Source organism: Rhinolophus sinicus, linkage group LG01, assembly GCF_036562045.2.
Source record: "Rhinolophus sinicus isolate RSC01 linkage group LG01, ASM3656204v1, whole genome shotgun sequence".
NCBI classification, from domain to species: Eukaryota; Metazoa; Chordata; class Mammalia; order Chiroptera; family Rhinolophidae; genus Rhinolophus; species Rhinolophus sinicus.
The window spans coordinates 50,813,363-50,826,570 of NC_133751.1; the positions used below are offsets into that span (position 1 = coordinate 50,813,363).

At 40.5% G+C, this 13,208-nt stretch overlaps 1 long non-coding RNA gene across 3 annotated transcripts in view; it reads left to right on the forward strand.

Moving 5' to 3' along the window:
• LOC141570993 (uncharacterized) overlaps positions 1-13,208 on the forward strand; it is a 58,699-nt gene that overhangs the window by 30,523 nt on the left and 14,968 nt on the right. The gene's annotated exons all lie outside the window — the stretch shown is intronic.

Sequence of the window (13,208 nt, forward strand, 5' to 3'; positions counted from 1 at the left end):
CTTCCTTTCAATATTTCCTTTACCTTCAGGTAAAGAGAGAAGTCACTGGGGGCCAGATCAGGTGAGTAGTGAGGGTGTTCCAGTACAGTTATTTGTTTACTGGCTACAAATTCCCTCACGGACAGTGCCATGTGAGCTGGTGCATTGTTGTGATGCAAGAGTCATGAATTGTTGGCAAAAAGTTCAGGTCGTCTAACTTTTTCATGTAGCCTTTCAGCACTTCCAAATAGTAAACATGGTTAACTGTTTGTGTAGTTGGCACAAATTCCTAATGAATAATCCCTCTGATATCAAAAAATATTAGCAACAATGGTGCAACAATTTCATGAACTTAATTGTCAGACCTCATTAATATCTGCATTCAAAACTTTTAGATTTTAAGTTATTTATTCCTTTATATTTGGAAAATTTGATCACCTCCCAATATGCTTTAATATCCATGTCACCTAAATGGTTCAGTAGCCCTGTGAAGTAGGCCGTTTAGGGAGATGAGGAAACTCACATGGGCATGCTATAACCTGCTTGTGGCAAGAGCTGCTACTTGGATGGATTGGGATGCGAATGTCCAAGCTTCTAATTCCAAGATTTTCTGTTTTCTGAGGTGGGAGGATGCAACGATACTGCAGGAGGAAAGCTAAGGCCATACTGCCTGAGGGGTGGAGAAAGGAACTTTTGATAACAGGGTCCTCTAGACAGGGGTTGTTTTTGCCCCCGCTGTGATTTGCAGCAGCAGTAAGTCCTCTACAAAATAAAATCAGCTATAGATATTTCCCTGATTTCCTGGCTTGGCCTGGTGGGTACCTCTCCTCTGCCCTCCAGGTTTCTTAAAGGGCTTCAAAAGAAATTATTGTTGACGGAACTCGGGGGTTATTTATAATGGAAATCCCGTCTCTCATTCCTCCTGTTCTCCATGGAAGAGTTGGGCTCTTAATCTGAACCTTGGGGAATCAGAGGCCCAGTTTGCTTTATTTAGCTTTCAGGACACTGGATTTTTTTTTTTTTGATTTTTTATTTATTTATTTTTTTTTACCAAAGAACTCAAAGTTCCACTGAAGATAAATGTATCTTATGTCCCAATGTCCTGACCAATTTAAGTAATTCACCTTTTCTTGTCCAAATCCTATGCTCATATTTTCTGAAGTTGTCCATTCTTCCTATTCCTTGCCTTAAGCAGTTTGTATAAAAGGGCAATTTGCTGAGAACCAGTTTTTAAATATACCCCAGAGGCAATTTACTTAAGTGGCACACACACACACACACACACACACACACACACACTCACTAATTTAAGTGCATTTATCTGACAATTTATCCAGAAGTTTGTGAGGTCCACGGAGGAGGTTCCATGATTATGTGTGATTGTGTGTTCTGCATTCTCTAGACGTGAACACTTGTCCTTGTACATAGTAAGTGCTCAGTTATTTGTTGGTTAATGAATTAGTTGGTAAGTGTACATATGTCTCTCTATGTGAAGAAGTGCAGAGCTACAAATTGCAGTCAATTACAGTGGATTTCTTTAACTTAAATTTTCTTATGCTTTTCTGCCTATTTCCCATCCCTTCTCACACACACACACACACACATTCATTAGTTAGCTTTTAACATTTGCCTATGTTCTATTGTCCTGGGTACCTTGATTGCAAGCCACTCAGGCTTTTGAAAAGTTTTATTTGACAGAGGTGGTATAAAGTAATACCAAATACACCATGTATATTTCTAAAAACTTGCCTTTTTCACTAACAGTTGTATGACCTCAGTCAAGTTACTTAGATGCTTAGTGCTTTAGTTTCCTGATCTATTATTTGGAGACAATTATCTTGATAATTAAACAAGATGATGGAGAATAAAGTGTATTTAGCTCAGTCTCTGGCACATAGCATGTGCTCCATAAATCTTTGTTAAGATGACAACCGTGATTTTTTTTTCTGTCTAGGTGAAAGGATTGGCATCATGATATATATGCATTTATAAACTATAAGACAACTTCTTTTTTTGGTAAGAGGTCAGATTTTAAAAATCAAATAAAATATTATAATTATTCATGTCCATATTAGCTACAGATTACCCATTTAATCAAAGTATTTAAGAAGGTGTATAATAAAATAGTGTAAACAATATCATCATTAACATTTGGATTCAGCAAAGCATGAGTCATTTACTGTATTGAAACCAAAGTTATATTGCTCTTTACAGAATACCTGGTGCTTTGTCAAACATTATCTATTCTAAACCTTAATTTTCACAACTCTCGTTATGGAGGAGTTATTACTTCTCCTGTCTGAGGAGGAGTGAAGTGACATGCCCTAGTCTCATTGCTTAGTATGTGGTTATTCAGAAATGTTCAAAAATCCTGGACCCCAGTGCCGTCTCCCCCATTAGAAGAGGTAGAAATCAATTACCTCTTGGTATTCACTTAAACCACTGGGTTCCCTTTTTCAAGATCAGGGCTGTGCTGAAGTGGCAATAATCAGCCGCTCTGGCACTAGGTCTGATATAAATCCTGGTCCTACCACTTTCTAGCTGTGTGACTTGGGGTAAGTAAGACAGTGAGCTGAGTTTCAGTCGGTTAGTCTGTAAGGTTGAAATAATGACACTTCACCAATTTTTGTGAAAATTAAATGAGACGGTGGGTATATCTATGTGGTTCCTAAATGCCAACTGGTTCGTAATATCAGGGACTTTACATTTTGTGTCTAAACAACCCTCCCTCCTCCCCCCAGCCCCCCACTGCCTCCGTTATATTGAAACCCTGAGGAAATAAAGGTCATTATTCATCTTGATTCCATTCTGCATTCTCTGTGTAGCAGCAAACAAGAAAAAAAATGTTTTAAGTCAGGGAAGTGTTAAATCCACTAGCAACTCTTCGTCATCATGTGCACTGCAAGGGAACAGGTGGGATCAAACGATTTCCAACAGGGCTGTCACTGTAATGATCAGACTAAGTCCGGCTGATTGTAAGGCTGTCTCAGTGATGGAGCAAACAGAGAATAGGGAAGAGGAGAAGAAGCAAGGCAGAGACAAGAGGAGGGGCAGGAGGGAAGGCAAAGAACGAGGAGGAGGCAAAGGAGGAGTAGCGACAGAAGGAGGAAAGATGAAAGAGGGAAGAGAAATGACTCGTGGATGACAATTCGCAGTTTACAATTAACCTGAACAAAATAATATCCCATCTTGATCCTCACGACCACCTGTGATCACTTACACTTTGCAGAAGAGGAAACTAAAGCCCAGGGAACTGAAGTGACTGCCAAAGGCCATGTGAATTGATTTTCTCCCAGGGGTCTTTCTTTTGCCAAATTCCTTTCTACAGTGGTTAGAGGTTTTTGGGGTATGTATATGTGGTCTTCCCCACTATTCTGTGTGAGTTCCTTAAGGATAAGACCTGGATTACATTCAAGCCTATTCGTCCCATAAAATCTGAGGTTCAACACCTTGCACATAATAGGTGCTCGGTAGATATGTTCTTGGATGAATGAACAAATCCCCCAGAATAGCACCTAAAATCAGATGCCATAAAACTAGATTTCCCCTTCCCGCGTTTCATTGTATTGGTGATGAACAGGACTCGGGTGAGACTGTTTGCCTAGACAAGCTTAACCATCTTTCTAGGAATCAGCTTAAGGACCGAGGTAATGGCATTTAGTCATTTATTAAGCAGTTTGCATGGAATCCTCTATGCTTTGAGAAATTCTCCCACTCGTTATTTCATACCAGGAGGTAGTAAAGCAGGAATTATTTGTGACTCATATTTTGCAGAAGAGGAGACTGAGGTCTGGGGAAGTTGAGTGGCTCACATGAATCCACCCAGTGTGGAGTGGTTGAGCCCCGGTTTGAAATCTTCCATCAAGGCTTTGGGCACTGTTTCCGGATCTCTTTCTCTGTGTATATATCTCTGATACCCTTTGACAGCTCAGCCAGCTAAATGGGAATACTGCCTGTCCATGCCCAAGCCATCTGACAATGTTAACACTCATAGAATCAATGTAATATGATGGCCTTACACTGTAAAGAAAGATCTTCACATCAGTAGAGTCATTGCCATAGAGGACAGAGTTACATAGCACCTCTGTCTGTAAAATTGTTTGTTTCCCAGATAAGGAAAACACTGGTCATGTGTACATGCTCTACAACTTGGTAGAAATGGGTGACAGGAGAGGACTTCTGGGTCTTCAAGTGTCCTAAACTGTTCTCACTTGAATGCTCAGCCTGCTTTGCCATAATACCCTGAAATTTGCCATTTTTGGTAGTGATCTCAGAGGTGCTTTTAATACATTTTTGTGGTCATTATTTTTATATCTGAGGAAAAAAAATAAATTTTCTTAATTTGAATTGTTCTTTCAGAGAGAGTACACGTTACCCAATAAAATGAAGCAGTGAACATATGAAAAAAGTAGCCCTTTCTGAATATTCATTTAATAAATATTTATTGAATACCCAATATATTCCACCCACACTTCTAAGCACCACAGATGCAAGAATGAATGAATACAAAAGATAAAATCTCTGAACCCAGAGAGCTTATATTCTATTGGGAAGAAACATACACAAAACATGGATAGAAAATAGAACAGGGGGTGCTAAATGCTATACAGAAGACTATATTTAAGGAAGGAGGACAAAAAGCAATGGGGACAGAGGGTTACTATTTGGTATGGGTAAGATTTGAACCAACGTCTGAAGAAAGGAGGGCATGGTGTTGCCATCTGGGGGAAGAGAGTTCCAGATGGAGGAACATTACTTGAATAGGTCTTGTGCTTGGGTGTCCTGGGAAGAGCAAGGAGGCCAGTGTGGCTGGTGCAGAGTTCATGGGAAATGGTAGGAGACGAGGTCTGCAGGCAGCAGGGGAGCCTGCTGAGCCTTGCAGGGTCTGGATGGGACTGTGGCTCTGACTCTGAGTGAGACAGGAAGTCATTGGAGCATTTATCTGAGCAGAGCTGTCACATGATCTGACTTAGGTTTCCAATGGATCTCCCTTGCTGCTAGGTGGGGAGTAGACTTGGTGGGTGGGCAGAGAAGGGAAGTGTGTGTGGTAAGGAGAAGGGAGATGGATTAAAAGGTTATTCCAAGAGTTTAAGCCTAAAATATTTGTGGTTTAGACCATGATAGTCTATACTGTTCGCTGCAAAGAAAGAGAACTGTCTGGGACAAATTTAGGTATAACTTCTTAAAGGCTTGACTTAAGGGAGAGTTCAGGAAAACGTAAACTCATTTTAAAGTTAGGTGACTGTTTCTACCTCTCTAGAGTAATGTAAATAAATACTATCTTTTATAAGTATATAGACAATTATTCTTTCCAACTGTTAAAAATAAAGTAACATTCCATATCACTTAATCTTGGTTAATATATCACTTGAATCATTAAATAGGTTGTGTGCTGAATAATTTAGCCAATTGTTAAGTGATAAAAGAAGCAAAAGAAAATAATTCTCAAGGCTCTATAGAAGTTAATGGTAGAGTATATTTTAATCAGAAAGTTGAAGTTCTCTCAGAAACACGAATATTGTTATCTTAACATATGAAAGAGGCCCAGGTTGCTAGACATGGAAGAGATCCCACTTTGTAGATGTCCAAACTGAGGCTCAGAAGGGAGATAAACCGTCCACATTACACAAATTTTCTAAGTTTGGACCAGAACCTGATCCTCAGTCCAGCACGCTGCCTCCCCCACCAAGAGCTCTCCTTATAAATATGCTTTGTTGCTAATAGGTTAGAGGGGTTCAAGTATATCATCTACAGCCACTCCTACTAAGAACCCCTCTCTCAGCACCTAGTAAGAACTGGCTTCCATCCATGCCATCCTGACAGCACCATCTTGTTTCTTTGTCTCCTCTCTCTCTGTCTCACACTCTAGCCTCACACAGCCCCATGGGAATTCTAGTCCTTCTGCTCTGAGTGCCTTTTCTATGGGAATCTGCTTGTCTGGCTGGTATCTTCTCACTCTACATATATAGAGAAGCTAAACAGATAATACCTGGATGTTCTGACGGGTCAGGGGAACTCCCAAACTTGAATGTTTTTATTTCTTTACAAAAAGAAGTTACATTTTTAAGCCTTGGAATTTCAATATGTGACTTTGTTCCCATCGCTTTATATGTACTCATGCATGAGTTTTCTGAGGAAGAAACACAGTGTGACTCTGAATGTCAAAAAATGCATAGGATTATTTTTATTATGTTTATGGTAACACAACTTTGGGGGAAAAAATTTGGAAACAAGGATCAGCTAGCTTGGAAAGGTATAGAAAACTAGACCCAGCTCTAGGACTCAGTAACTTTGTCACCTTTGTCAAGGCCATTTCTCCCCAGGGCCTGTATTTTCTGACCTATAAAATAAAGGGAAGAAGAGATTGGGGCTTTGCTTCTACCGTGTTCCCCCGAAAATAAGAACTAACTGGAAAATAAACCCTGGCATGATTTTTCAGGATAACATTCCCTGAACATAAACCCTAATGCAGCTTTTGGAGCAAAAATTAATATAAGACCCGGTCTTATTTTCAGGGAAGCATGGTAGGAGCTGGGGGATCTCAAAGGCTTGTTCCTAAGACTTCACCACGCCCATGCCAGACATTTCCTTTAGTCTCCAGGCCATTTATGCAGTCCCTTCCTCACTCCGTGATCCCAACATCCTCCTTCATACTCTTAAATTCTGTGACTCCCGTTCAGACTACAAGTATTTACTGAGAGCTGCTCTTGTGCTCATTGCTATACCTGGTACTGTGAAGCAATAAAAAGAAATGCAAGACATCATTTATTCTCTTAAGGAAAAGTAATGTGAAGATAGGTCAGTCTGTTTGCATTAGTGAAAAGTTTGCATTATAGAGTTTTTTAAAGGAATGAAGTTTTAGTGTCTTTATGCACCTTCAGTGATTCACAATAAGTCCAGAAAGCACTGCTTAGGAAAGCACTTAGAGGAATGCATTAATTAATCCACCGAAACGCTTTGAAATGAACAAATCAAGGGCTTCTTTGTAAATAGGGGGATCAGAGACTCAGAAAACAATTGATTCTCTTAAATATTTGAAGCATTTTTGTCATAGCTTTACAATATTAATTTGTTCTATTACAGAAGAAAAAAATAACAGTCTAGAGATTTTCTGAGGGATCACATTTTTAGAACGAATGAAATCTAAAATCTGGATGAAAAGTACAATCCCCCTCTGCCTGAAAATCTTCGTTGCTCATTTCTACTTGTCAAAATTCTAACCATCTTTGAAGGTTGAGTTCAGATATTGCCTCATCCATCATCTTCATCATCCCTGCCTTTAAATCTGTGTGGTTGACCATCTGCACTGCCTTAGAGCACTCATGACCTCTACCTTGCCTCATTGCAACTTAAGTACATTTCGTCTTTTGTCTGGGTTGGGATCCCTGGAGCAGGGACCATGTCTAATTCACTCATTCACACTGTGCCTTTTTAAGTAGCAGCATTTTGCATAATGTCACAATGGTGGTCTGACTGCCATTTTGTGATGGATGACTATCATTTGAGATACAATTTCAGTTGTTCTAAGAAAATATAATAATAATGGCTGAAACAAGTTAGCAATTTCTTTCTCGTTTACATTTAAACACACACACACACACACACACACACACACACACACACAAACACAAAGAAACACACAAGGAAACTAGGATTATAGTAAGGTAGCTCTAAAAGATTTGGAAGCCAGGCTCCTCCTATCTTGTTGCTCTGCTATCTCTAAAATGATGTTCTGTCTACATGGATGAAATGGATTCTCTGCCATGTCTGTACTTCAGACCACTGGAAGGAGAAAAAGGGAAAATGGAGGTCCCCACTTCCACTTAAGGCACAACTGGGTAGCTGTGTGCATTGCTTCCGCTCACATCCTATTAAGAGCTTCATCTATGTTCCCCCCGGTCGGTGGTGTGCTGGAGCTCACGCCTACGGCATGTGAGAGCCTACTGTGTGCATTTCCTCTCAACTCCACATTCAGTGAGTCATGCTGGTAACTGGAAATCAGTCATGGGGGAATTAATACCATAGAAATTGGCAAATGTTACAAATTAGGGCCTTTTTTTTCCTTCCACAAGAGTTTATTTTTAAACATTTACTTGTAATCTGCTGTAGCTAGCTGCAAGAGAAGCTGAAAACATGTAGGGTTTTGTTTGTTTGTTGTTGGGGTTTCTTTTTCTTTCTGGACAGCCAGGTATGCAGCTAACAATTCTGTGTATGAGAGCAAGGAGTGGTATTTCTATAGAAGAAGCTAAGACTGGATATTTGCAAACTAGAAGGCTCTATAAACATGACAATCTGGAAGCAAAAAACAAAAAAAACAAAAATTATAAAACCTGCTTTTAAATGTGAAAGAATAGATCTATCCATAAGTATGTGTATGTGAGGGCTTATTACTGCCATCTTCCCAGCTGTGAAAGGCCATGCTAGAGAGAATTAAGCTTCTTTGTGTGGGCTGAAGATATAGACCTCTGCGTAGAAGTTACAAGAGCCAAATTCTGCTCCATTTTGACTATTAACACTGTCTACAAATGCAGCACTGTTTCCTATCCCTGCAAGCGTTCAGGCAAGAGTTGAATGATCACTTAGAGGTTTTCCACAGGGGAGATTTCATTATGACCTGATGTTACCCTAGCCATCTCCAAACCTCTGTTTATCCTCAGTCTCAAAGATACTTTTCCTGACATCTCAGATTCTTAGAGCTTCCAGTACTTTCCTTTATTCCACTTACCACAGTTGTAATTATTAGTATAATAGCTTGGTCTCCTCAACTAGATTATAAAAGCAGCAACTGTGTGATTTTACTCATCATTGCGTCTCTTGCAAAGTATATGGCCACAGCAGGCACTCATTAAATTTGTGCCGAATGGAGGATGGGTGCTATGAGACATCATGTGTGAAAGTGCCTTATAAACTGCTCACGATAATTATCCTTTAAAAATAAGATATTGAAATATAAAACAGAACAGAAAGCAGATGAAGGAAGTGGCTGTAAATACTACCAGACATCCAGGGGGAACTGAATTTGATTTTAAGCTTCTTGGAAACTAAGTACAGAAAGAGAACACGTTGGGTTACTGAATTTTCTTTTTCTTATGGGACAACACTTGTGAAGTCATCCGAAGAAGCCAAGTTTTTCTAGTGATTTATTAAAATGAGATGGTTGTTTCCTCCCAGTTAATGTTTAAGCGTGATCAAATCTCTCCTAACTTAAAAAAAAGACAAAGAAAGGCAAGAAAGAAACCCTCCCTCTACGGACGCTCAGTAGCTATCTCACCTACCTAAATTCTCTGCTACACAGTCTGTACTATCTCCACTTCCTCACCTCCAATCATGATGCCGCTCAGTGCAGCCTTGCTTCTGCTCACACCCTTCTACTGGAGCTGCTGTCATGAAGGCAAGAGTAACTTTGTCCTGGTTGTATCTCTGCTTCAGTGTTTTATTGTATAGACATTTCTTGATTATTTGAAAGTCTTGCCCTTGCTGGCTCATGTCCCTTGGCTCTGCGACATTGAACTGTGCTGGGTCTCTTCCTAGCTTCCTGGATACTCTTTTTCAGTCTCTTTCAAGGACTGCTTGGGCTCTGTTCCTCTATTAAATGTTGGCATTCCTTTAAAATTATTTTCTTTGATCCTTTACTTTTCTTGCTCTATGTACTCTCTCTCAGAAATTTTACCCTTTCTAATGGCTTTAATTGATTGCTGGATACTGACTCCCAGTTTTAGGTTTTTAGACTGGATTATTCACCCAAGTTTCAAACCCGCAGATTTAACTTCCTTGTATGACACCTCACATGCACCTCAAAGTCAGCAGGCCCCACACTGAGCCAATAATTTGTCTTCCTCTTAACCTTTTATTCCCATGTGCTCCCCGTCATAGTGAAGAGCTCTGCTTTCCACCTGGCTTCTCAAGATAGAAATCATGTCGTCATCTTCAATGCCTGTCTCTCTCCGACTCCTTATACCGCAACAGCCAACCACCGAGTCCTATCAACTCTACTTCCTAAATATCTCTCCAATCAGTCCACCGATCCCTGTCACCAAGATCCCTACCTTTGTGTAGGCCTCCGGATTACGGCCACAGCTCTTAACCAGCTATGCTGTGGGCTTGCTCTTCTTCTAATCGATTTTCCACAAAGCAGCCAAAGTGGTGTTTCTGAAGCTACACTCTGAACTTCGACTCGTCCTGCTTAAAACTTATCCATGGCTCTCCGTGGTCTTCAGGATAAAGGCTTAACTCCATAATGAAGCGTAAGGGGCCCTGCCTGATCTGACTCCTGTTTACTCTCCAGCCTTATCTCCTTCTTATTCCCAAACCCCACTCTTGACTCCACACTCCTGCCAGCTGAACTGCATCTGTTTTCTGTGGCACCTGGCTCTCTCTTGCCTCAGGCTCATTGCATATGCTATCCTCCTCCTCCTCTACTCATCCCTCCACTCTCCTCCTGGATTATTGCAATCATCTTTCACTCTCATCTTACAATAACCTCCTTCATTCATTTATTGAATAAATATTTACTAAGCAAACTACTGTGTGCCAGGCACCATATAGGCACTTACAGTACAACAGCCAGCAAGGCAGACATGCTCTCTGACTCTATGGTTCTAGGCTACCAGGTTGTCCTTGACTTTCTAAAACCATGTCACAACTCCCATGGAACACTGTCCTTACTCCACTTGGCACTGTCACCAGTGTATTTTAATAGCTTTTAAACCAGGGTACAAATAAGGCCAACAAACTTTTCCCATAAAGGGACAGATTACGAATAATAAATATTGTTGTCTTTGTAGGACATACGGTCTCTGTCAGCACTATTCAACTCTGCAGTTGTAAAAAACAATGCAGCCATTGACGGTACATAAATGAAGAGTCATGGCTGTGTTCCAATAATACTTTATTCACAATAACAGATGGTGAGCTATATCGGGCTCATTGGACATAGCTTGCTGACCCTTGGTCTAAACAGCTAAACTAGTATGTTCTTATTTACCTTTACATTCATAGTGCGAACACAGTGCTTGGCACAGAGGGCTTCTTGATAAAAGTTTGTTGGATGAATAAGTGAATGGTAAATGAAAAAATTAGGATGGACCTGTGTACTCTTTTTCCTCTGTGGCCATATCTCCTTGGTCATTACATGTTCCACATTCACTGTATGTCGTCAATGACCCCCCGCCCCTTCAACCTCAACCCCACCCCAATCCAGTGGGATGGATTTGTTTGCTCTGTTGATTGAAACATTTGCATTGAGCAAATACCATATCAGAAGTCTTGGTTCCTCTGGTGGTAGTGGTCAAGTTTTCAATCCTTTTTCACGACTCTCCAGCCATCCCCCACAGCATAGTCTTTTGTTTTCTTTCCAGGGATGATAGTTCACTGTTGGCTTCTCCAGATGCATTTCATATAAATCATGATTCACTTTACTCATTTTATGTGTGTATAGATGTACTCAATCTTTTGTTCCATAAATATTTATTTAAACCTACCTTAAAAACTTTTTGGAGAAGGTAGGATATTAGGGGGAAAAACCCTCAATTAAATCAATGCACAAAGCACTTAATACAGGCAGGGCATAGGAGAAGTTTCAGCATGCAGTGGAGACAGAGATAACTCAGATAAAGTACTGTTACTAAGAGGCTTATAATACAGAAAGAAGATAAGAAGGTGAATAAACAATTCCAATATAATGTAGAAAGTGCTAAGCCCTTTGAGGAAGGAATCAGCAAAGTGCTCTGGGACTTTCATAGAAAGTAAAATTTATCTTCAGACAAAGAGATCAAAGAAGATTCTGAAAGAGAAGTATTGGACCTGGACATGGAAAAGTAGGTATTTGGAATTCTGATATGGCACTAAAGGGCCTTCAAGACAGAGGAAAATATAGACATACCCACAAGTTACTAGAAAGCAAGTTTTAATGAACCTACGTCTAGGGACTGGCTGATAAAAGTGCAGCCAAATCCCTTCCAGAAGGTGCCAAGTCCATTCTGGTCTGGAATGCATTGATAATTGGGACATTATGCTCAGAGACTGCAAATTGACATTCTGTCGTTATCCCTCTTGGAATAGAAACCTTGATCCTTTAAAGTAATTAGCATCAATTTGGAGCATGTGTGCAAAAATAAAACACAAGTGTCCAAAAACAGATACATTAAGTTCAATGGTTATGAAGCAAATGTTCTTATTAGCTCCGCCTATGTGAACAACATCAGAAGCAATTAGCATTTAAAAATAGAAGAGACCAGGAGAGTTCACAGTTCACAGTGGAAAATTATTATTTATATAAATGATGACTCGCACTCACCCTTCCTGATCTCAGTCGTGTTATTTCAATGGCTAAAGGATAAGTTTTCTTTCTTGGGGATTAGGAGGGAAGACCGTGATTCTGTGCACATTGTCCTGGTTGAAATTAGGGTGTGTGTGTCCTCTAGCAAACAAACAGGTAGGGCTGTCCTACCTCTTCACTGTGCCTCATCCCATCCTCTGCATGGGTGAAAAGAGGGTTTGCTATGGCAGCAAACCTACCCCCAGAAGCCCACTTATAGGAAGAAGTGTTGGCCTTTGCCAACAGGACACCTGCCTATTGGAGAAAGCCGCAGTGGCCCCACACAGAAGAAGGGGGACAGTTCTTAGGAACTCACCAGTACACACTTTGAAGTGCCTCTTGATGTGCTCTGTAGACCATGGTGCGTCTCCTACAAGGATGGTGCCTACTTCTGGCATCAGGTGTCGGAATGGGGAGACAAACCAGCCTGGGAGCACCTGAGGAACTGAGGTGGGGATGAGGGAACGTTTGGTGTAATAAAGAACACCGGCAGCTGGCTCAGGAGGACTCTGAGTCCCAGCTGTGTCACTAACTTGCTATGTGAACTTGCCAAGCAACCTGATGCTTCTGGGTCTCATCTTCCCAAGCTTAAATTTAGGGGCTGAACTGGGTCATCTTCTTGCTTCATTTTGTACTTTTTTTTTTTTAAATCCTTTTAAAGATGTAACTCAAATCTTTTCTCTGCCCCTTTCCATCTACTTGCCTGCAAAGATGTGGTGAATGGCAGATAAAGGGGTGGGGTGGAAGACACAAATATTTTTCTATTCCTCATTTATAAAATGTATGAAAATATACTCCACACTTCTTTCCCCAAAATAGGTGACTTTAGAAACATGGGACTGACATGGGAGACACAGAAGGTCCAGATGACAAGGTCATGGCCGAACCCACAAGATCTCTATCAGTCTGGGAA